The 26,898-nt window shown below is 38.8% G+C and overlaps 1 long non-coding RNA gene across 1 annotated transcript; it reads right to left on the reverse strand.

The window, feature by feature from the left end:
* Positions 1-535: 535 nt before the first annotated feature.
* Positions 536-26,454, reverse strand: LOC140687252 (uncharacterized). The gene is made up of 3 exons (XR_012061433.1): positions 26,368-26,454; positions 820-859; positions 536-728 (listed from the first exon to the last, which is right to left on the reverse strand). It is a non-coding gene; the product is annotated as an uncharacterized lncRNA (long non-coding RNA).
* Positions 26,455-26,898: the final 444 nt, after the last annotated feature.

Here is a 26,898-nt window from a genome sequence, read left to right on the forward strand (position 1 = left end):
CCCTGTATATTTCAGGTCTAGGCAATATTCTTTTACAAAAGGTGCAGAACCAGCCTGACTCAGCTCAGGAAACAGAGCACAGGGTTAGAGTTAAAGGAACAGATCTCATATGAAGTCAAATTTGTTCTTCCCTACTACAGTTGGAGGATACTGGGCACTTGGTGAAACTAGCTTGAGATCTTTATTTCCCAACCACCGTCATGGGACAACACCTGTCTAGGTTTTTAAATGGAAGCATGATTACAGCTAGGCAAAAATTACACATCCCAAATGGGCCCAGGACATGAAAAAAAAAATCAATGTGTTTATTACAGCGGTAATTGCTTTGTTTATAATTCTCTGCTGTGGTTAAATCATCATCTGCACAAAGAATTAAATTTAACGTGACTTTTTTAAATGAGCCTGAATTAATGGTACACATCAAAAGCTCATAAATTTTGATTGTTAACAATAACTAAGATGTATAGTTGTGAACAGAGAAAACAATTATTTGTAGACACAAATCTCAGTGATGTCTTAAATTCACTAACTTATCTTTTAGTTACAAAGTAAAAGTGAGATGTATGTCGGGCATGTTTCTGCTCTTTATAAAGAAACAGCCTATTAGACCATGTATACGGGGATTATGAAACAGTCCTTTGAGTGTACTTGGTGTAAGTGAGATTCGTCTCCAATTCTTGCTGATCCTCACACAGATCAATGTTGAAGAGATGCGACCAGGCATGTGACTGTAAGAAAAAGGAAAGAATAACATGATCAGCTTGTCCTTTCCAGCCTGGAAAAGGGAATATTTAAAGAAAACAGAAGTGCTTTTATTACCTGAAGGGCTGTCCCCATAGTTATCAGCAAGCGGCTGATCCTGTTCCCCATGGAAGAGAAAATGAGAAACAAGGTTAGAAACAAAAGAATAATTCATCTCAGTAGAAGCAGGTGAAAACTGGAGCCGCTGAACTTTGGTATCTTCTGTGAATGGGCAGTCTGTAGGCTGGACTCTCCCACTGGGTAGCATGATGGAGCAAAGGCATTAGGAGCCAAGGATGCCCTTGGGGATAACTCTACCATTTCCTCTTTGCCAAAGAAGGAAGTTAGACTCAATATCTAAGACTTGCCATTTCTAGAGAAAATAACGCCTGATGTTCCACAAAATTCAGGATAGGCTAGAAGGTCAGCATCTCTCAGAGGATTAGGGTTCTGTTTGCACCTGTTTTAATCTAGCCACACCTCAGAGTTCATAACACTCATCCACGCACACGCACTCACATGCAATGTGCACGTGCATCCACCCAGCCAGAATAAAACAACACTTTCCACGTGAACTTAAGAAAACGTTAAGAACGTTTACAAACGTTCTCCATCTATGTCCTCATCTGTAAAATGAGGGTGTTGGATTAGATTAGATCACCTTTATGATCTCTTCCAGCTCTAATGATATATCAACCAAGTGACCTCAGAACAGGAAGTGAACATGTGGGGAAAAGCACATGTGGTTTTTAAGATAGGATTCCATGAGCCCCGAAGAAATGTCTTCATGGCCCTATTTTGACATCTCTAAGTTTCTCCCTGGCCCTTAAGCCCAATGAATACCTCACTGTAATCCTTCATTTTGTGAAAGTGCACAAGGTCTTGAAGGCCTGGACTTGGCACACCGTTCCTTCCTCTGCATTCTTTTTGTCCAAAGCACATCACAGAGTCAATCCAGACTCACAGGGTGGGAAAATAAACTCCTCTCTTGGTGGCTGGAGCTACACAGACACTTTGCAAAGGGCTTCGCCATCAGGGACAGTGGAGAATCAGGGATATTTTTGCAATCCATCTAACCCTTGCATCCTATCACCATTATTTTAAAAATCTGCATCCATTTCAAATACTGAGGTAAGTATGGTGGTAAATTATGCCCACAGTCAAACTCATGGACTCACTTCCTTGTATTGTCCAACCTTTGTAAGCCAACCGTAATATTCTCCACCCCTGAGTGTTCTTGACTTTTGGGGATGATGGAATAAAAGTCACCAAATCTTAGTGTCCAATATATCTTTCTGCAATCTAGAGAAGAAGCTCTGTATCTTAACCATTTCAAGATCTCTCTCCTATAAAATTAATGGAGAGCCAAGGGATGGGAGCAGGAGTGGTGAGGGAATTGTTCTAAGCCCCACTTCGATTTCTGTAAGGAGTCTTATGCTTTCCTTAACCTCACACGTTCATTGGCATCTGTATGACAAATCTTCCATTTTTCTTTTTGAATTAAAAATTAAAGTTCCTAAGGGAAATGATGCAACGGGAAATCAACACTTCAATAAACTTGGCTCACACATTTTATTGAAGATGGTAAATCTAATTGTTGCAATAAAGCCTGGGAAAACCAAAAAAAATTATCCTTTCATGCTCCAGTGGTATATATTTCTCTCTATTAGTGTAATACCTGTCTGATTAGTGTCTACTTCCTCAAAAGTAGTAAATTAATCAGGGAGTCATTCCAAACTGAGTTTGCCCTAAATGTCTTGCAAAACTCCTGATGACTTTTTAACCAGTTTTGTGGACTGATGGACACTAACTATAATACTTTTAAGTACTCACTCAAGCAAACATTAAACTTAAAATATAATGTATAAGTTTTAAATTGAAAAAAATTAAATTACATTCTTGGCACTACTTAGAGCTCTGCATTCCAGCCTCTTTTTTTTCTTCTGCTGTTTTTGTTTTTTTTTTTTTAATTAAAAATATTTACATTGTGCCTGATGCGAATTTTGTTTTCCATATGGCAATTACCCTGGGCTCGGTGACCTGTAAAAAGGCAGACCCTTGGACTCTGAAGGCGCCATTTCACTCCATGTCCTGGGACTGACTGGTGTATGATTTCTCTGCCCTCTGGCCCGTCACCCCCCATCTTTACTGGGTCACATCAAGAGGCCATGCCCTGAGGTTGGGAAATAAGGCTGACAAACAAGGTCCACCAGAGGTGAGGAGACCTCTTTCCTTCACCAGTGTTGGAGAGTTAATCTGCTCTAAGCAACAGGATTGCTTGTTTTTGTTTCTCAAAGAGACTTTTTTTAATATGATGAGTAATAAAAAATAAGGGAGAGCAAGCTGAAGTAGCAATAAGGTGTAGAGTGCATTTGTGTTACGTGCATGCAAAGAGGTGTAGTAAAAAGTCCAAAAGCATACATCTAGTCCATGCCTAGGTCCACTGCTTATTAATTGTGACTCTTTAGTTACTTAGCTTTTTTGAACCTCAGTGGACTCATCCCTAAGAAAGAGATAATAAACATGAGTAAAAAATAAGATACTGAGAAAAACATCTTGCATTTCTTTTTTTTTTGCTACTGTGGTAAAGCAGTATAAAATTGGTATTTGCTGGAACTGTAAGGTATTGTGAGCCCACCAGTGAAGCCCTGACAGTGAAAGCTAATTTAAAATGTCACAACAGCAACTCAGCCCACAGAGGCACACTTCACTCTTTGAAGCCAAAACAAAACAGATTCGTCTTGTGTCTTTCATGGAAATATTGGATTCTGCAAGTATATTATAGGAGTCTCTCAATACTCAGTTTAATTACGGAGTAACCCTAGTGGTAAAGAAGTAGATCTCGGTCTTTATCATTCTAGTTAAGGAAAAAAATCAGTGCAGTAATCACATTTCACCATGTATTGGTAATTTAGGCTGCAGTTCTCAACTATTGCTTTTTGATTATTTTTGTTTGGCATCTATCATCTGATACAGTCAAAAAGATCCTTAATAAATATTTTGGACAAATTAAAATCCAATTCTAAATGCACTGTGGTTTTTAATAGTAATTTCTATTAATCCGAGTTTTCCCTTTTTTTCTGTCTCTGTCTCTTCCACTTTCTGTCTTGACATTCTTAAGGCAGGGCCATATTTGAGACTCTCCTAATTCCCACAGGTTCAAAGTTTTGCCAGATTTATTCCTTTTAAGGGTGCTACAAACATAACTATAGAAAACTGTCTGCACAACTCAAAATTCCGCAATAATTTACTGGATATGGTGCAGTTGCCAATGAAACATTCTGCAGTTGTCAGAATTGGATATTTCCTTTTCCTTTGAAAAGGAAATTGAACGTCCCTCTGAAATTTAAGGTAAGATGATGGTCAAAAGTCAACGTCAAATGTGTTGTTTTTAATTCCTTACATCCAACATAAATGGAAAAGAGACGTTCCATTAATTTTCTTTGAGATTCAAATGGAAAAGAAAACAAATTTGAGATGACATTTAAAATCAGGATGAGCCTGCCTGAGTCTTTGCTGGGAAGAAATTATTTTCTAGAATACAGGTTTGTCAACGTCGATATCTGTGAATCTTTTCCCTCCATTGCCTTGCTAACCACAGACACTGCTAATGCTCTTTGAATTATATATTTCTCTTCTCAAGAAGTCTTCGTTACCACTGTGTTTGTCCTACTGCTTGGACAATTAGTCATTGCAGCAAATCTCACTGCTCCTCATTGCTTGTCAACAGAAGAAATGAAACTAATGAAAAAAAATTCCTTCTCCGTCTCAGCAAGCCAATGGCTGATTCTACTACTGGGACCTGGAGTACCAGGACACAAGTCTAAATCTGGAGCACTGGAATCCCTTCCTTCCCTACCTAAGACCCTGTCCATGTTTCCAAAAGACGCCATGAAAACCCATCCACTCATTTATTATGAAGCATATAACCCAGACATGAGCAGCACACAAACCCAGACTGAAATATACCCTGGCAACTGGTTCACGGAACCACCAGTGGTCACTCTGTGGTTCCTTCTGTATGAATCCTGTTGCTTATTTCTTGGAACTAACCAACCAAGATAAAATGACTTAATGAAATCTTCATGGAAGAAACAGGACAAAATAGTAGCCAAAGCATTTCAACTAGATTACTCTAATGCATCACTGACAGAAACTGTTACTGTTCAAATCCAATTTATGTGTTCAAATCCAGTTGCTTCTCTTTCTGCAGAGTTCTTTTTGCAGTTCTTCAGAGGTGTCAGACCAGAGGAAATCAGCAGGACACGGAGGAGTAGGGCAATCACTGTTTAAATAACCAATTACGTCTCTGGCGTTGTTGAAGTAAATTCTTTCCTGACGAAGACTTAAACCTTATGTCAAGTGACAGTGCTAATAAGAAGTTTCTGTCTGTGAAACCACGCAGAAGGACATGCACAGCTGGCAGACTCTTGACCTTGGCACTCAGCTTCAATGCCATTTTGGTGAAGGTCTTCTCTTTCAGTTCTGTGGTTTTGCTTCCACATTAAGAGTTTTGGCCATAGAGCAAGATGGGAAAAAACAAAGCCTTCAGACTCCGTGTCATGACATCTCTGTGTGTGTGGTGTTCACTGCCTCCAGCTGGTATGTCAGGTTGGCCATCGGCCACTTGGTGCTTCCACTACGCACCAGGAAATGATGATTTTTTTTTTCCTCAGGAATTGTTTTGGTTGAGAAAACAGAGTCCATGACCTCCTCATTAATTCATTCCAAGACCTTGAATGTGATTATTTAGCGTCTCAGGGTCTTAATTCTAGCTCTGAAAAATTAAATCAAACATGTTTCCTCCAGCCCATGTGCTGGACAACTCTGAAGTTTGATTGAGTTATGTAAAGTGTTTTAGAAATGATAAAGATTTATGGAAGTGTAAGAAATGATTGCATCACCTGGCCATATTCACTTCCTATCAATAGTTTATTATTTAATCTTCTTACAAGGAGTTAGCCTTATTCTATGTGATGTGAAAATCCTGTTAGAATTCACTATCTGAAAGCAGCAAGCCCTTGCCTGACATGATGACATTTCAGCTCATTTTGTATAGTTTCCACCCACACTTAAATCAGTCTCTGCAATACAAGGACCGTTCATTTTCCGCAGATTAGAACCCCTTTCAACTGCTCATATTCTAATGAAAATTCAGTAGGTGATATTTCTATATCCCATTTCTCGTTATCTATTCATGATCCTACTTCCTCATTTTCCCTCATATTCTCACAGGTTGGCGGGCTGGGTACAGCATTTTCTCACTCACCTCTAGGAGCTCATTTCCTGGCAAGAGGCTCTGGGTCTCAGTTCAGATTGTACACCTCAAACCTTCAGCCCCTAAACAGTTCCTGGTCCCAGATGCAAAATTAATCTCTGTAGTCACATATAACATAGAATACTCACTGCTTCATATGGGAGACCTCCTTTGAGTCATATTCCTTATTCATTCTTGAAATAAAAGGAGACATACATCCTAGAGAAGGGACGGAAGTGGAGGATCAGGTACAAACATTGCCCTGGGTATGAGAGAACAGGTGGGCACATTTCTCCTCTCACCACATCAAAAGGGCATATATTTCAAGAATGGTTATTTCAGGTGTAATCTGCCTCTCAAGTTCTCCAATACATAAGAATGCTTGACACATGCATTATATTAGTTACTTCTGCTACCTCCAGCAAGAGGCAATTCGGGGAGCAGGTTAACTAAACACGCGGCATCTTCTATACACCTTGGAGAGGAAACAGGATTGAGTCATCCAAGCTGCTTGATTTTGCAGTGTAGAGGTGTCGGCTACTAAACTGCTGTGATAACAAACACGTGCAAGGGGAGCATTACTGTTAAGTATTTTTATAAGGAATTAGTCAATGTAATTGCCGGCTGTAAAGAGATTGTTACACAACCTCATTACATGCTGTAAACACTTCATCACACGACATCTTTCCATGTCATAAATACATCATCAGGGTCCATTATGTTCTCTAATGATGACTTCTCACATCCATTCATCATACAAAAAATGAGTAAATGCTCAAGGAGAGCATCCCCTGTGCCATGTTCCCTGCCATGACAACTCCATCTGTAGACGCTCTAATGACGCTGTTGTATGTTTACACGTGCTGTTACACAGCGTGGAGATAAGTGCACTTACTCTTTGCTCTGTATTCTTACAGCCATCTCTAGCTAACCGTAATCAAATCTGACCTGACTTGTATAGTTCATAAAAGAATATTTAAAGAAAGAGGAGACAAAGGAAAAGAAAAAAAGAAAAGGGGAAGAAGGGAAGTAGGAGGAGAAAGAGAAGGGGATGGAAAAGAACAATTTAAAACTATTTAAAATAATTGTACGTTATAAAAAATTAAATAACTAAATGAAAATAAAATAATTGTGTATTACATGCCTATCTGTGTTGGTTAGTGTATGTGTTAGTTTTTTCAGACATGTTTGACTTTAAGTGTTTTTTAATATATATTTTTATTGAAGTATAGTCAGTTTACAATGTTGTGTCAATTTCTGGTGCACAGCACAATGCTTCAGTCACACACTGACATGTTTGACTGTAAATGTGCTTTATAATTAATTTACTTAAAGCAAAGGAACTGGTCACTATGCATAGTGTTGTAATTTAATTTCAATTTATTCTCCAGGGACACATGCTGTGTATTGTCATCAGTTCATAATTTCTACCTTTTTGCATTCCACTGCTTCCCAACACCCATTCCTTAGCATGTGGGACGGAGGAGGACAGCTATAAAATAAGATCAGGCCAAAGCAGTGGTTTCCAGGCTTGTTCTATGAAGCCCTGCGTTATTTCTGGGTCTCCAGAGCTTCCTAGAGAAAGATTAGTGGGCAATGGAGTCTCAACGGCCCCCTCCTACCCCAGCCATACAAACTCCGCTTTCATCTGTCTTCAGATTGGGAATCAGAGTGTAGAATCCACTGAACTAACATTCATGTTTCTTTGGACTTTAAACTCTCAGGATTTTTATTTTTGTGTGATTACCAGGGATCCCTGTGGGATGGAGGTAGCAGACATGAGGAGCTTTCAAGGAGGGCCCTTGGCCTGTGCCTCCCATTTACTGATGCCAATAATTTTAGACTTCTGAAGTTAGCACCAAGCGAAGTCATATACAGCCATTGTGTTTGTGTGTGCCCATGTATATGTGTGTGTTAAGTATTAGTCTGTTAAACACAAACATTTAAAGATCCCAAAGTTTTTGTGACCCTGAATCAGCATTGCCTCATTTTTAAATGTACCAGAGATCTCAAAACCACAGAAACTGCTTACTCATTTCTTGACCACTGTGGGGTTCAAATGATCAACCAGTAAAACACCCTGGTAAAATCCAAGCTAAGGTGAAACAACCCAAATGTCCATCAACAGATGAGTGGACTTAAAAATATGGTGTATGTGTATGGTGGAATATTATATAGCCATGAAAAGAAATGAAGTTCTGATACATGGTACAGCATAGATGAACCTTGAAAATATCGTGAGAGGTGAAATAAGCCAAACACAAAAGAACAAATACTATCAATTCCACTTATATGAGGTAACTAGAATGGGAAAATATAAAGAGAAAAAGTAGATGAATGGTTGCCAGGGGCTGGGCGGATGGGAATAGAAGGGGCTATTATTTAATGGGTGAAGAGTTTCTTTTTAGAAATGATGAAAGAGTTATGGAAATGGATAATGGTGAATGTCATTTAACACTACTGAATTGCATGCTTCAAAATGATTAAAATGGAAAATTTTATATTACCAATTTTATATTATATCATAATAAAGATAAATAAAGAATTAATAGTGAATATTGGTTCAAAGATTCCTTTTAAAATCATCAGAATTGTGTCCTCTAATTCATAATCTCATTATTTTTTAAAATTCTGGCCATACAAAGGGCCAAGATACTTCCAGCTGAGGAGTTCAGCTCTTCACTAAATAAAGAAGTTTTGAGTTACCTCATACCGTTTACTTGCTTGTTCTCTGTACATTTAGATTATAATGTTGCCATGAAGAGGAAAAATTATACCCTAAAAATAGAAGCATTCAGTATGCACTGTGTATAATACATTTATAGCTAGGTTCTTCCCTCGCTGTATATTGGAGAGAGAGAAAGAGGGCGAGGAAGATTGGAAAAACTTAGAAATGAATCACATTGAAAGTAAACAGCCTTTCTTATTTTCCATGCATCCTTCAATTTGAAGAGCTAAACCCCAAGGACTGTATCATCACTTTATACCGACTTCCTAGCGGTGACAGACGAAAATAAAGCTTGACTCAGCCAAGCAGGAAAAGCCTGACTCACTAAACTCAAAAGCCTGCCTCTTGTAGAAGGTGTTCAGAGGCAAATCCTTGCTGAGTTGATCCCTAGAAGAGGAGACTAGATGGGGAATGACCTCCGACACGCATCATGTCATGAAAGGAAAAGATGACTGACTTCATCACTATGTTGATGTTGGGGGAGCTGAAAATATGCACAGTGATATTTAATAGATTCTTGAATAATCTCCCAGCAGAATTTATAAGACCCAAAGGTAATTCCACTCATACCAAAGTTTTAGCTTGCTTTGTCTAAATAACACTGGCCACGGGCCTTGACTAACGGCGTGTCTCTTGGCTGGGTTTGGCTGTACCATGCAGATCATGGTGGGAGAGAATAATTTGCCAAAACGGATCCATGTACTGTTTTATCTCCTAGCGCATTTTTGTGTCCACAGTAAGGGGAACAGGAATTACGCGTTTCCTGGGGCTTCTCTCACAAAATGGGAAAGAGAAAGAGGGGTGTAGATAGAAAGTTTTGCTCTCTGTGGATATGATTTGACAGGATTTGCTTCAGAGTCGGTTTTGGTACCTTAACTCTGGCGAATGGACAGAGGCAATAAACCAGCACAGGGCAAAGCCCGGACCCACCACACACACACACACACACACACACACACACATTCACACACATACTCTCTCTCTCTCTCTGTCTCTCTCACTTTTTTCCTTTCTACTTGCTGTGCAGTTTTTCTGTCCCAATCCATTGATTGCCTGCTATCGTGTGCAGGGAAATACACCCTCTCATAAAACCGCCTCATCCATTCACACAAAGAATCCTCACCAAAGCATTAGGAAATCTCACCAAAGTTTTTGAAGGCATATAAAGAGGACAGTGACCACGGAGACCACCATAAGAAGGCATCAGCTCTGAGCTTCGGTTCCAGGTAAAAGAGGAGATGTGGACAGGGCCCCAGGCTAACTTCTCGCCCTCTGCTTTCCTTTCCACCCCTACTCTCAAATCAGAGGGTGGCCGAAGGGGCCTCCCTCACCGGGAAGCAGGGATGGCGTTGGTGCGGGCCTTGTGGGAATGTTTCAGGAGGAGGAAGGGGTTGGGGACAGGGCGAAGGGACTCTCCGGGGAGGAGGAGGGGGTGGCTGTGCGTGTTTAATAAGTTCAAACCTCTTCCACAAATTAAGTGAAATATTTTAAAAGGAAACAATATTACTTACATTTTATTTGTTTCGGCTACCTGGTTACAACTCCACCCGGGCACAATTAATGGAGGAAATAGAGTATTTTATAAGCCCAGGTCTCTCCGTCAATCTGTGACCAAGAAAAATTCTTTGCCTTAATCACTATACATTCCTTTCAATAGCTTGTAGGTTGCCAAAATAATTATCCTAGACTTAAGAAAAGATTTTGTCTAGTCACTCCCCCAAAAGTTTTGACGGTTGGGAAGTAGAATGCCCCTGTTCGTAAATTAATAGTGAACTTTGTCCTCTTTCACAATATTTGTATGTGTATTTTTAAGTCACTATTTTGGGTATATTTACATGTGCACACATGCATGGGCCATTGAAAACCAAGTTTTCTGTAAATTTGAGAATTGAAGGTAGCACAAAATGCCTTGAAAGTTCTGTTTTCTGGAAATGACTTCCCTTGCTCAACCCAGATGCTGGGCTCATCAAAAAAAGAAGTGGGGGAAACAGCTTTTAATTGATCATGCAAATAACAAAATGGCCTGGAAACTAGGTGTGTTAAAAAGGAAAGGAAAAAAATCCAAAAAAGCACACACACACACACACAAATCACTTGATTTGTCCAAATTTTCAGGAAAAGAAAACTAACTCTAAAAATCTCTGAATGGAAGCATTAACAGAATGCTGGAGATTTCAATTCACAAAGACTTTCTGTTCTCTTCCATCAGATGGAATAATGACAGACACTTTACTAAATTCCTAAAATAATTTTTTTCAGAGCTTTCACAATTCTAATTTTTGAAAATAAACCGAAGGCTTTGTTCTTTTGGGGGAAAATATCCTTAAATATTTGTCCTTTATTTTCCTTCTGCCACATGCAAAAAAAAAAAAAACACAGAAAGAGAGATCTCAAGTTAGAGCATCAGGAGGGTGAAGTGTCAGCATCCCTGAGTGATGGAGACAAGGTGGGGGGGGGGTATCAGAGTATTGCCCTCAAACGTAATTCCATCAATAAATTAAAAAATAAAAATAAATAAATAAAATATTTTTTAGTGCTTTCTGACTATAGTTTTTAGAAACGCCATTCCGTCTTAACTTTCTATTCCAACACCATTAAGAGGCAGCCAGTCCAAGTTCACCAGCTGAAGGGTATGTAGACTGTGTGAACATTCCTAATCTCTGAAGAGCATGGCAAAATAAATAATCACTCGACCCACTTTGTTTCTGCTTTTCCCTTCCCTCCACACCTATAAATATAGTTTATTGTATACATAGCTTTTAGGGTCAAGTATTAATGGTGAGAACCATTAAGAGGCCAAAGGTCAGTGGCTCCTGACTTCAGTGACCCTTAAATTTAATCTAGCGTGGTAGGAATAGAATTAAAAGTGATGAACTTATGAAGTGTGATGAAACTTGCTTTACTCACACAATTGGGCAGCAACAGAGGAATGAAAGAAATTTAAACAATAAAAATGAACTTTGTGATCTAATTACAGCCCCAGAGTTAAAGGTGAACAGCCAACTGCCATGCGTGAAGGCCAAACTCTGACATCTTTAAAATATCGTGTGGTTCTGGGATCCAGCAGCCGCTTTGGAATTTCATCAAACAAACACTGGCCTTTATTTTTATTTAGCTTTATGTCCACTTCAATAAGAGAGATGACAAGACAGCATTTTGGAAAATACAGAAACGCATTTCTTCAGCCCTGCTGAATTTTATCTTTCAAAATAAATCCTTCAAATCAGTCACATTTACACCTATTTTTTATCCCTTTCAACTTGAGAACTTAGTATTATCGCCTTTTCATTTGCTCTCCTTTCTGCCACCTGTTTTTATTTAAATATATCGGTTATTTTCCTTTATGATTTGATAGTTTCAGTTTATCCATTTTTTAAAATACCAGCATAGTGATTTTATATTATCATTTCTCATCAATGATTCCTTTCCTGACTTTTGAAACCTAGTCTAAGAAACCAGCTTCCAAGGGGCTGATTCGTTTGGGGGTGGTTTTCAACTTATTTTAAAGTTTAAAAGTTGCAAAACTAGCGCAGTTAGTTCTTACATACGCTTCACACAGCTTTCCTAAACCTTCATAACTTCCCTCACTGTAGTGTAATTATCAAAATGAGGATATTAATACCGTTCATACTATTAAATAAGCTACAAATGTATTCAAATTTCACCAAGTTTTCCACTGTGATTCGTTTTCTGTCCAGGATCCAATCCAGGTGCATTTATTTGTTATGTGTCCTTTGGCATCTCAGGCCTTTGACAGTTCCTTCCTCTTTCCTTATCTTTCATGACTGACGTTTTTTAAAGTCAGGTATTCCATGGAACGTCTCTCAAAGCAGATTGATCTTCTGTCTTCTAATGATTAGGTTAAAGCTATACATTTTTAGCAAGAGTGTCACAGAAGTGACATTGTGCCCTGCTCAGTGCATTGCATCAGGAAGTAAATGATGTCAATACATCTGATAGCTGGTCATGTAAACCTTAGTCCTTGGCTACCATGGTGGCCGCCAAATCGCTCCATTGTGAAGTTAATGATTTCCTCCTTGTAATGAGTAAATACCTTGTGGGATGATACTTTGAAACTATGCGAATATCTTGTTTTTCATCATATTTTTGCTTCCTAATGTTTGCAGGTTCCTGCCTGCAGTCATTCTTTTTGTGGTTTCTTAACAGTGGTTTTCTATTTCCCACCCTCCTTCTTTGTTAATTGGTTAATTGGAATTCTACTTATAAGAAAGAGCCATCCCTTCTGCCCTATATTTATTACTCAATTATTTACCTATATCAGATGCAAAGATATTTATTTTATTCTGTGCCGTATAATTCGATATTATCATGTTTGGGCTCAAATTAGCCGCAGCTGTGGCCAAGAGCTCCTACCAGGTAGATCCTGTGTCTTCTTGACCTGCTGCCATTTTTTTTTCCAGCACTGCCTCATTTACTGGCAACAGAAGAGATTGCACGTTCTTCTTCTGTTTTCTCTACCCTAAATCTAGAATTCCATCAAGGAGACTCTCTTCCTTTATTGGAGAATGATATTTAGAAACTAAAATCTTGATGAAAGATATGCTTATTGCTACTTAGGAAAAATATATATGTATACTAACCCACATGGACGTAAACATGTATACTTATTTCTCTATCCATCCATCTGTATATGTTTATGTAAGATTGGGAGCTCTCACCGATGCCTCTAACTTTATCCACCACCGCTGTGTTCATTCCAGGCTTCCCTCTCTCCTTTTGTAGTTCTTTCCCTGCCAATGAGAAACCTGGCTCTCAACATCTACAATTTATTTACTTATCTATTCAATTTCAGTGTACACATAGAGTAATTCCAGAGATGCTCGCCTGCACGTATGTTAGAAACGAATTTACTAACTAGAGCAGAATATTGATGGATAGTCCTTTTTGTCTTTTACCTAAACTATGCACACGAAATATTGTCTTTTCTGAGTTACTTAGCTCTTTCCTTCTGCACTCCTTCTGCATGAATGTGTTATTCATTTGTAATTCAGTTAAGTTCATTTATCTTTTTTTATTCCAGTACACGCACACACACATTCACACGCACACTCATACACATACCTGGTGATTTTAATTATTGATTTCTTTTTTGGTCATGCAGGCATTATCATGGTTCAGAGTCAGAGCTACTCAACAAAGTAAACTCAGAGAAGTATCACTCACTCAACAGCCATCCCATTTTCTCCACTCCTTACACACACACACACACACACACACACACACACACATTAGGTAACCAGCCCTTTTATTGTCTGGTTTATCCTTCTTATGTCTCTTTTGGACACAAAGGAGTAGATATTACATGTTTTATAATATCCCATCCTTTCTTACGTGAAGGGTAATATACTACAAGTATCCTTCGTACTTTGCCTTTTTCCCTTAACAGCATGTCCTGGAAATCACTCCATATACGTGTTTAGAAATCTTCCTCATTCCTCTTTACAGCTACACAGTACTCCATTCTGTGGCTGTACCATAATTTATTCAACTACTGTAAGCGAAACATCAAGTTGTTTCTAATATTTTAAAATTATAAAGTGCAGGAATGAATAACCCTGCTTGCAATTATTATTAATTTTTTATTGTTGGAAGTATATCCTCAAGGTAGATTTCTTGTGCTAGGATTGCTGGGTCCAGAGATGAGGGCACACTTAGTTTCGTTAAGCACTGCCAAGGTTCCCTCTAGAATTTCCTCTTCCAGTTTGCATTCGATGGGGATGCCTGTTTCCCACAGCCTTGCCAACAGCATGTGCTGTCCTAATTTGCCGTTTCATCAGTCCAATCGGTGAAAAGAGGTATTGTTTTCATTTGCATTTTTCTCGTTATGGGTGAGGGTGAACATCTTTGAAATTCGTTTAACAGCCATTTTTATTTTCATGTTTTTGGTGACTTGTCTGTTTACATCCATTTCCTATTTTTTCTATCAGGTTTTTAACCCTCTGTCCTTCCATTTTTAAGATCTCTTCGTATACCAGCAATATAAAATCTTCGTGGTATATATTACAAGTATTGTCTTCAATTTTCACCTGTCTTTTAACTAGTTTATGATTTTTATGTACATCTTATGTGGTTAAATTGATGAATCTTTTCTTGTATTTCCTCCAGATTTTGAGTCATAGATAGAAAACCTTTCCCTAAACTGTGGTTAAAAGGAAATCCATCCATGTTTTTTTCCCAGTCCACGTGTGGTTTCATTATTTTATGCTTAGGTACCTCTAACCTATTTGGAGTTTATCCTTGTGTGTGGTGTGAGGTTTGAATATAACTTCTTTTTTCAAATGGCTGACCAGGTGTACCTGTACCATATGTTAATAAGTTAATTTCCACCCCAGTGGTTCAAGATACCACTTATATCAGGTACTAAATTTCCAATAGGTACTTGGGTCTACTGCATGCTTAATATTCTATTCCACTGGATAACTTGTCTATCCATGCTTCAGTACCACACTATTTTAATTTTATAGGTTTCACAGTCTGTTTTTAATTCCTGGCAGGACTAATCCCCCCTTTGTGTCCAGATTCTTCTTTTAATCCAGGTGCTGTAAACTTAGGGTGAATAAAGGGCTAAGAAAAAAGAACACAAGTGAATGATACTGACAGGGTTTAAGCAATAGGGAATGGTGGAGACTGTGGAAAAGAAGACAGTTTTCTGCATTTCCAAACTAAAGGAAACAGCTGATCTTCACCCCCAAGCCAGTTTTCCCAGTGGAACTATAGATCCAGTATGATAAACTTTAATTCTTCAAGATAAGAGAAAACAACAGATTTTTATGAGAAATCTCTGAATTTTAAAATGTTAGCTCTTGGCAATGAATTACAATTTCTTTTAGTTTTATGTTGAGCACTGAGCAGAGCCAAAAAGTAGAGCCATATGTGAGCTACATATGGTCCAAAGATTTCTGGTTTGCACACTCTGCTATGCACAAGAAGCTGCTGATGTAAACAGAATGTTCTGATTAATTTCACCTCAAACTGTTGAAGAAATCAGTTTTTCACAAGACACATATACTCATCTCAAAGATGAGCCAAGGAAACAAAATTGTCCATAGATTAGAATCCAAATATGCAGATAGTTCCTATCCTCAAATTTCTGGAAGGAAAATGTATTAATTATCCTTATGAATATTGTCCAATTGCCAGCTCAGAGTGTTTATTATACAAAGTGACAGTGGTAAGCTGCAAAATAGCTTTGAATGGAGTTTTAGTATACTATTTCTAATTTTACATGAAATGTGTATCTATCTCAAGCCATCAATACATGGGAAGAGAAAGACTAACTGTATTTTTTATTTCAGATTATTCTTCAAATGTAGTTTAAAAGCTTTCTATTATAAGCCATGAAAATAAAAACTAAATTTTACAATACCGTATGGTACAAAATATACAGTATAAAATCTCTTTACCTCATTCTCACCAAAAATAAATCCTTATGAATCCTTCCATGTATACATATGTAAGACAAATAAATTAATTCAATACATCATCATGAATATATTGTTCTATATCTTGCTTTCTTTCACTTTCATATCAGTTTATATAGAACTGCTCATTCACTGTATTGCTGCAAAATATTCCACTATATGGCTTGTATTTAATTCATCCCTTAATCAATGGATATTTATAATGTTTTTATATTTTGCGATTTCAAACAATGCTGAAGTGTTCATCATAATATCCAAGAAATTATGGAAACAACCTAAGTGTCCATTGACAGATGAATGGATAAATATATATATGTATGTACACCATTATATGTGCATATATATAATGGTATGTGTGTGTGTATATATATATGTGTGTGTGTGTGTGTGTTTGCATATATATACGTCAAATGATATGTGTAATGAAATGTTATTTAGCTGTAGAAAAGAACATTCTTCTATTTACAACAGGTCTGAAGTTAGAAGACATTCTATTAAGTGAAATAAGCCAGACAGAAAGAAAAGAATTGCATGATAAATTTTATATGTGGAATCTACAAAAGTCAAATACACAAAAGCAGAGAGCAGAACAGTGGTTACTAGGGTTGGGTGGTGGGGAGGTGGGGGAAATGGGGAGATATTGATCAAATGGCACAAAGTTGCAGTTACGTGGGATGAACAAGTCTACAGACCTAACTATAGCATGATAACCATAGTTAATAACGCTGTACCGAATCCTGGACATTAGCTAAAGAGTAAATTTCAGGTACTGTCATCACACACACACACACAAATGGTAACTATGTGAGGCAATGATATGCTGTCTTGACTATAGTAATTACTTCACTATATATATGTATGTGTGTGTATATATATATATATATATATATATATACATATATATATACAAAATCATCGTGTTGTACACTTTAAACACAGAATTTTTATGAAAGAAAATTAAATTAAAAATTAAGTTACATCTTTTGCAGTAAAAAAATACTTAATAGAATAACTTCTATTTAATTTTATACAATTTGTATCAATAAAAACTGCTTAATTTGGGAAAAAACAATGCTGAAATGAAGATTATTTGTGCGCATGTGCAAGTGTATTTGTTGGGTAAATCCTTAGATATGTAATTACTGGGTGGAAGGATGTGTATCATTCAAAGTTTTTATACTTATTGCCCCAAAATAAAATAAGCTGATTAAATATTCAATTTGTATGGCAAATATTAAATTGTGCATTTCTCTGAAAATTGGTTCCGTAAGTTTAAAATTATTATTTAAACATGAAATGTGGCTATTATTAATTGCAGATATTTTCTGCTTAAAAATCATATGCTATGGTAATTCTGTATTAAATTTTGAAAATGTATTTACTATTATAACATTTATGCTTATTATTGAAGAAACTAGGAAACATAAGTATAAATAAAGCCCAGAAATTTTACAACATCCTACCAGATAATCCCCAATAACATCGTTTCTACACACACCTTAGTGAACACACTAGTAAATATATCAGTAGATGTGCTAAGTTGACCAGAATGGTAACAATATAGAAACTATTTTGTAGAATTCACTAGAAAAGTCATTATAAACATCTTTAAAATGGTATATTTATAAAATTATTTTAAATGGCAAAATTATTTTCCAGTATATAGAATCATGATGTAATAAACCAACCAATTATTGTTCGGTATTTTCATGGTTTCCGAGTCACAATTTCCTTGTTATAAATATGACATAAACTTTCTGAGAGCTGGGACTGACTTTCCATGGACACAGTAGATGCTCAGTAAATATTTGCTGAAAGGGGAAAAGAAACATCAACTAAAACACAATGAAAACTTTTGTTTCTCCTAAATATTTATTATTTCCTTAGGATAAAGGCCTCATATAGGGGAATTAAGGCTTTCATTATTTCCTCTGCCAAGATAGACTCTCTCTCAAAGGGTATGGGTGACCCTAGCTTCCTTCACTTAATATTGAATGTTATGTTATCTTTGTGTGTATGTGTGTGTGTGTGTGTGCGTGTGTGTGCAGCAGTACACACATATGTACGTTTGCACACACACACACACACTGTTACCCTGCAGTATGGTAACTGATATCTCAATTTTGTTATAACTGCTGTACCTTTTAATACCAAGAACAAGTACAGAAAATGACAAATGATGACAAAACGTATAACAAATTCTGTTTACCTGCCACCCCAAAATGAACAAAATTGCATCGTAAGTGCTTTAGATATTTTAAAAAGAAAACATTACATACAGTCAAAAGTGAATTCCTTTATACTCCCTTCCTCAGTTCTCTTCTCCACTTGCCCCTTTCCAGGTGCAAGTATTGTAAATGTATGTGTATTTGATGTATGTTTTCCTATTTTTAAATTGTGTATATGAATTCAAAATGATATATTGCCTTAGTTTATGTTTTCAACTTTTATGTAAATGGCTCTTACGCCGCAGCAAACTTTTAACAATCTCGACGTTGCTTTTCTTTCTTTCATGCTATAAAGTAGTTTGCATACTACAGTTTATTTATTTTAAGTTCTTTGGTTATTATAAAGTAATGATAGATCTATCTTTATAATTTTACATTCTTCTTGTGTAAGCTCTCCATTGCCTACAGTTATCAGCTAAAACCACCTTGAGATTTATGATTTTATATCAAGTGTCCTTTTATACCTTTTCCATGTCTGGATGCTTACAGAGTTCTTTAAAGTCTTCTCACATTTTCAGGATCAAATGAATATGTGCCCTCTTTGCACTGATTTTTCCCAGAATATGAGAATTATTCAGGAGAAGAAAAATGATTTCTATTACTCTGCAAACCCCCGTCCTCAGTTTATATCCTCTTTGATTATCGTTTCTGATCTGATTTGTTTTGACTTGTAACCTTACCTTATCATACCTTCCCTTCCTTGTAAGAATCACCTTTTAATTATCAAGCTATATGACAGCTTCATGGAAAGGATATCTTCTTAGATTCTCCAGAGGATGCAAATTTCCTGAGATGTAATCGTATATGTAAAACTTGCTTACTTTTCCATATCTGGAAACACAGGACTATCGCAAGATTATCGTAAGATTTCTACTATACAAAATATATGAAAGATTCAGCTGGAAGCCTTAGGTCTTGGGTTCTGGGATGTACTCAGTTATCCAGCCCTAAGTATTTCAAATTTCAGCCATGCTTTTACCATGTTCACCTGCACATGTCAACAGCCCTTCTGGAAACAAAAACATTTTCAATTTCCTGGTCTTGAGTCGTTCTTCAAGGAGAATGCATACTCAGTCTGCAGTTTCTGTTTCTACAGTCATTTGGACCATTCCTGCAAGCCAATCAAAAGTGCCCTGCAGACTCTGAAGGTCTGGTTGTGCAACATGAAAAAGTAGGGAGCCACAAAAGTGAAATTCATGGACAGGAGGAGTCCTTGCCCTATAGGTTTATTAGTGATCTGAGTTTATGGATGTGCAACAAATTCTTAAGGGAACGTTTCTTCTTCCATACGTACTGAGCCCTATACTCACACAACCATCTAACGTTTGGTCAGAACCATTAGAAGTCATCAGTACTAATAAGTAGAGACCTAGAGGGATAAGTGACTTCCCCAAGGTCACCCAGCTGATTGGAGACAGAGAGGAAGAGAGAGATGACCCTCCCCATACCTACACTCAGTACATTTTTGTTATACTCCGGCGATTATAGTCTACAGTTTCTTCTAATGCTGGAATTTGATACCCAAGGTCTGAGGACTATCAGATGTCAAAGACTGCAACGCTCGGCCAACGAGGACTCAAGGAGAATGAAACTCCGATGTGCATACAGATCGCTCGGAAGTCTTGTGAAATACAGATTCTGATTCAGGAATGGGGTGGGAGGGGGTGGGAGTGGGTGGGGCCTGAGATCCTGCACTTCCAACCAGCTCCCCGGAGGTGACGTCCAGGTCAAACACAGTTTGATTAGTTGTCGTAGTGTGTTGCTGGTGATTATCAGACAGGATGAGAGCAGTATTTGGGAGGAAGAGAGAGAATGGAATAAAAATCCTGGGAGATAAACAGAGCCGGACACTCAGGGAGCATAGAAGTGACTATAGAAACTCCACACTGACTTTGGATTTATAGTTTGTGTGTTTGAAAAGAACTGATTTACCGTCACCCTCCAAAATCTATGCACAATACCATGATGTGAAACATGGTTGTGGGGGGAAGTTCATTTTAAATCTGCTTCCCACTAAGCACTTCGGTTAGCAACTCTTCATGTTGTTTAGTGTTTTCTCACAAAGAGCCCCCCCCCCGTCTCCCCCTAAGATCATGCCTTCTACACTTTCTGCCCTGCCTCCCCACACACCCAGGGCCGTGCACACAAGGGAAAGACCACTAGGTGGGCATTTAAAGCTACCATCAGCCTTGTCACCGAAAGGCCCAGAGGTGAGAGAAAGATAGAGATCACTTAACTTCAGAGGCAGACACAGAGCCCTCGGTCCATCACCAAGAGCTGCAAAGATAAAACCTGGAAGAATCAGAGCTGGCTTGAGACTGACTCATTCTCTTTCCCCTTACCTGACCAGCTTATCTTGGCCCATTGAGGAATTTATCTTCATTTTGTCTCTTGTAGTTAAACTGTTTGAATAGGAAATGAACTGCTTGAATCTCAGGGGGCTGAGTGTTTAACCACATGGATTAACTGCAAATACTGAAAAGCTGATGGTGACTCAAAACAGGAGATTCTTGATTCCTGCAGTTGTAGCTAAAGGCAGAAATACTGTTTATACCAAATCAGCTGGTTTAAAAAGATGTAAATTATCCACATGAATTAAAATGAGAAAAACTCACCATTGTCCCTTAAGGAAACTGGACAATGTGCTTAAAAGAGTCTTTAACAACCTTGATCTCATTTATAAATGTGTTTTCTTTCCTGGGTATTTGGGTTTTGGAGGGAAGTTCTTCCTGTGTTGGCTGTGACACGCTATGTCCCTGCAGAGTCAGGCCATAGGGGAACAGAAGAAGGGCATTTTTGACAGGTAACAGGAATATCAACTGTGTTTTTACCCCATAACAAGAGGCTTTTTTGTAAAGGGAGTTTGGCTCCATCCATCCTCACAGCGTCAAGGTTTGAAGCTCAAGGTCTTTCTCAAGATGGCTGCCCTAATCAGAGTAGCGACAGACAGCAGGACCGAGAACTTGTGTACGAAAGTCACACGGCAGGCAGAAGGGAACTTTCTCTTCTTCAAAGAAGGAAAGAACAATTTGCTCTGTGGGTAGAAGACAGGGGAGTCAGTGGCCTAATGGATTGTTCAATTGTATCCCCAGAGCGTAATCAATTACATTGATTGATTATAGTCAGACAACGAGAAACTAAAATAATCCTTGTGAAAACACGGGGCATATGTTACTTGCACTGCAAGACACAGGCAACGGGCAGGGCTCAAAAGAGTCACCCAGCCCAGGAGGGGCAGCCATCCGATCTACTGCTCTGTATTTCCAGGTGGTTCTCTCCTTTTCCGTAAACAAAAGAACAAAACAAAGGATGCTGCTACCGTATCAGAGGACAAGGATATGTTCTTGCATCTGATGATGAAAAATGACCTGTTTGAACAATCTGTTGTATTTTTATTTATGCATTTATTTTTTAACGGAAGTACAGTCAGTTACAATGTGTCAGTTTCTGGTGTGCAGCTCACTGCCCCAGTCATGCATATACATATGTATATTCTGAACAATCCATTTTTAAACCCTTGTGAAAACTAATCATCGCTTCTCCTCTCCATGACCCCCAGACAAGGGAGAACTAACAACCTCCCAAGCAGGTTAGCACAGGGCAGAGACCCACCACCTCCTCTGCCCACTACGTAGACACCTCTTCCTCTCTATAGCCTTTCTTCTGAACTCTTGCTTAAACAGTCAACACTATTGTGCAACACCCCTTGTTTCCAAAGTCTGATGAGCAAAACTCGTATTCACATTTCAAAACACAGTGGTTTTTAATTCGATCAAGATTCTAGCTCATAGAATCACAGAATTCCAGAGTTAAGCCAACCTCTATCATTTGACTGTTAAGGAAACTGAGGTCTGATAGTCAGGTGATTTGCTTAAAATCCTATCATCCTAGGGACAGAAATACCAGTTGCTGTGTGTTTACCACGGCACTGTTCTAGGCACTTTTGTGGGGATAAGCTCATCCCTCCTGACAACCATGGATTGAGGTACTGTTATTATACCCATTTTTCAGATTAAAAAAAAAAACTGGAGCACAAAAAGTAACATGCCCAAGGTTCTCCAGTGAGTGAAGAATGGAGCCAGACCCGAAACTCAGTCAGTCTGAAAGCAGATCGGAGCCCAATCCCAGCGTGAAGTGTAGCAGCGGAACTGGGACCGGAAATGAACTTCTCTTTCTCCCTGCTCAGTCTGTCTCGCCTCTGCCCTGTCCCAGCCCAGATCACTTAGCTCCACTCAAACAGGAACATTTCTGTGAGGAGCTGAAGAGACCTGAGGCCTCATTAACGTCCCGAGTCCCTCTCTCAAATGGCCTTCTGGGGCCTCCATCAGTATTATTTTATTTCTGGCTCATAAACTTTCCACCGGGACAGGACACCACATTGGTGAGGTCATTAAAATCTTTATAATAACAATATTATGCTAATGGAAATTATTAGTCCAGTCCTTGTTCCTCCCCCCTCTAAAACCATCTGGTGGGTTTACCTGGCAATTACTTCGAGATGTCATGGTGGATCTTAAAGCATAAAGAATATAAGGATTCATAACTTTCTCTGAGCAATGGAGTTTTCCATGCGGTAACAAGCTGGCATGGCTGGACTATTGGATTTAGACATAAACAGGATACTGGAAAAGACTTGGGGAGAGCACACGGCAGCACTTAGATTAGAATTCAGGTGGTAGAGTAGAAAGTATAGGTATTTCCAAGCCCAAGCTTTTTACTGAGATTTCCTTGCCAATATTTTGATTGCATTATGGATTTCTTTTTAAAAGGGTTTGCTCTTTAATACCAAATAATAAAACACAGGCATTAGAGCCAATTTAAGTAATTTAGAATAATTAGAGTCTTAAGTAGGCAGCACACGATCTGAGCAGAACAATCTCTCCAAACAACAGTGATGTCAGAGGGTTTTGGTTTGGGTCTGTTTTCTCTCTCTCCTCCCTGTGGCTCAAACACGTGGTGGTTTCTCTTCCCGGAGCCCAGTTACCCAGTAACTCCTAAAATGGCTGGAGAAACGCTGGCTGCCCTGCACATTCAACCTTGAAAGCACAACAATCTGGGATTTTAACTCAAACAAATGTGAAAATGGATTATAAATAGGATCCAGCTGTATTTCAAATAGTGAAGAGGGAGAAAAAAAAAATCACTGAGACCAAAAAGTAAGAAAAAGGCAAATAAATGAAAGCATCTTGCCCCTCTTTTCCTTAGGAACCCCCTCCCCGGCCCCCATCCGCATCCCAATCTGCAATCACCATCCTGCTGAAGGAGTCCTCAAGAAGGGTGACAATGTTTTAATTAGATTTAATTAAGTTGTCATTTGTTACCTGGCTTCCTGAAAGTCCTGCCTAATTACACCAGGCCCCATTTTCAGATCTATGCATTTACCTGGAGCCCAGCATTTGGTAAAGGGGAAAAAAAAATGGTTAGCAGCTGCTGTCTTCCCGGAGACGTCCCATCCCACTGCCAACACTGCAGTTTATGTGTTATGGGCACAGATGTCGGCCAGCGCAATCCAAGGTTTCTGCCAGGGTGTTGACAAAGACGACCCGTCCCCGACCCCCAATAATCCTTTACTGTGTCCCACCGTCGTTTTCATATAAGTCAATATTTGAATATGGAAAAATTATGAGCAATTTGTCTCAACTCATTAGCACCACAAAAAATGGAATGAGGTCACCTACCGGCTGGAACCATGGGGCAACCCAGCCCTCTCAATTCAAAATTCCTAGCAATAGACAGTGTTACTGTCAAACTATTTCTTGAGCGTCAGCCTCTACCAGATGATTTAATTAAGCCTGAAAATATCCTCTCCAGGGCTACCATGTATGATCGTGCAAGTTATGCTTTGCACAACCACAGAGGGCGCCATGTATGACAGAGTCATCTTTGGTTTGCATTTTTGCTCCGATGATTTTCCGGCAGATGGCAGTCAAGGGTCCTGAGGAAAAGGCCCCAGTTTCTAATCCATGCATTTGACCTGGGGCAGAGCCGACCCATAAATTTCTCACTGGCCTGAATTGTAAGCAAAGAACAAGCTATTAGGTACTTTAAGACTTTTCACTCCTATCTTAAGAATTAAGTCTATTTTCCTGTCCAATGAAAACACTGTTTATAAATCCCACTCTATAATTGCAAGAAGCATTGGGGGTCATCACACTGCCACACAACTTCTGCCTTTATTAAAGAAAAAAGAAAAAAAAAAACTTTACCTTGGAATTAAATAATTAATTTGGAAGGAATCCATTACACGTGTGCAGCTCCACAGAGGCCAGACCTCCTCTTCCCGTTTCTTTGACTTAGCATTTAGAAGCCTCTGCCCTTCCCCTATCTGCTCACAAGAATCAACAACCCAGGTCAGACGCTGCATTTGCCTACAATGGCAAACGCTCTCCAAACATTTCAGCAAACAATCCCTAAGTTTGTCTACTCCCATCCGAGGATTGTTTGTTTCACCTGCAAACATTGCCAATGTGAAAATGTTTATCCCATTCTTTGTGGAGACGCAATAATTTGTTTGAGAGGAAGCTTAGCCAGATAGCAGACAATTTTGCAAACATGCCGACAGGCCAACTGTGTGACTCAAAATCCTCCCGCGCTTCACTCTTATCTCCTTGAAATGTTCCTCTCTGGGCTCTTAGCAAATATTCTCGTGGGGTCTCTAAGATGCATTCATGTATCTTTTGCACAAGCAGGGTCGTCCAGTGCTTCGTCAAAAATATGTGTGTGGCCTACAAAACTGTACCCTCTCGGGATCGGTTGGAAGAGCACAACCCAAGTCCATGGCTACGGCGTTGAGAACCCGCAGCCACCAAGGTCCCCGAGACATTGCCGCTCAAAGGCACCCACGCTTCATTGTCAACAGGAAGTAAATTAGGAGAGACAAAAATCAAGACAAAGACCAAAAAATGTTTTTGGGCCAGGGGCATCCATAGATAGGTTGAATGTATGTTACATTTATTATTAAATTTAATCTTATTAAAATGTCTTCTAATGAAGACTAGAAGACAAAGATGATGAAGGAGAGGAAGAAAGAATTAGAAGGGAAAGAGGGAAAGAGGGAGGGAGGGAGGGAAGGAAGGTAAAATTAAATTTGGATAAAAGTTCTGGGAGCTCCAGGGCATCAGAGTCATAAAAAAGGCAAGCTCTTTGGCTCATCAGTTTCATGTCCAGTAACTTATGCTATAGAAATAAGAGTATGTAGGAAAGACATGCATAACGTCTGTACAGTAATGCTTCCTGCAGCCTTGTTAAATCACGGACTAACTAGAAACAACTTGGATGTCCAACAAGACTGAGCGATGGCATCAGCCCCTGCTGACTCCTCCTCCCTTGCTGTAGCTGCCCTGCACTTCACTTCCAGCCGCTTCCCTGGTCTGCTTGAGAACCTTCAAGGCTCTGCCCCGTACCTGCAAGTGCTGATTCCCCCTCAGTCATCAATCTCAGCTTTCTGTCACCGGATGCTTTCCCCATTAATTACACAACCCAGCATTCAGTGCACTCACTTCCCAATATTTTTGCCCCTTTGTAACTGCTTATTTGTGCTTTTGTTTGAGGGTTTATTGCCCAATTCCTCGTAACAGCTAACACCTCCGTGATGGCCAAGACCATATCCACTAAAAATGTACCTTGTGTTCCTACTACCACCTTCCCCATAGAAAGGGCTCAAAAATGTTTATTCAAAGAAGAAATCTGTGAGAGTATTAAATATAGTGTTGTCATTATAGGACCTACATAAACACGAATAGCCATTACACTTGATATTGTAGGAAATTATTGAAGATCAGAGAAATAGTAAGTGAGGTAATCACAATACAGACTGGTTTCTATAATATTGTCCAAATTTAAATTTTTAAAAAAATTTCCTTGTGTACATTTCTGAATTTTTCATGCCTTCTACACTGAATATGCACTGTTTTTAGAACCAAGAGGGAAAGCTTTCCAAATGTCTCTTATTTAATTCTATAATCTACTTACATGCTCTCTCTTTACCAGAGTCCCTAATGGTAGGAGGATCTTATTAGAGCAGCTTCTCAGTTGATCGATGCAAGCATCGGTACTGAAGATTTTGATCTCTGAGTCAGTTACGCATTGATGTGTAACAAATACCCCAAACCTAGTAGCAGAAAACAACACAAATCATTTTGTTATCCTCTCACAGTTCTGAGGGTTGACAGTTCTCAGCGGGAAGTTCTCACTCAGGGTTTCCCACACGGTTGCAATGGCAGCTGGACTCCAAGCGCAAGCATCCCAGGGGAGCCAGGAGGAAGTTCTATCACCTTTAAAATCTAGCCTTAAAAGTCACAGACGATCACTTCTGCCATCGTCAAATATTCACAGATTGACAAGGAGGAAACAGATGCCATCGCTTAATGGGAAGAGTAGCTGAGTTACATTACAAGAGCAGCATACAACGGGAGCCATATTTAGAAATGTAATTAACCGCAATCTCTTTACTTCGTAATTCCCCACAACTTTCCTAAATCCTCACACTATACAAGGAAAACC

Source organism: Vicugna pacos, chromosome 19, assembly GCF_048564905.1.
Source record: "Vicugna pacos chromosome 19, VicPac4, whole genome shotgun sequence".
Taxonomy (NCBI): domain Eukaryota; kingdom Metazoa; phylum Chordata; class Mammalia; order Artiodactyla; family Camelidae; genus Vicugna; species Vicugna pacos.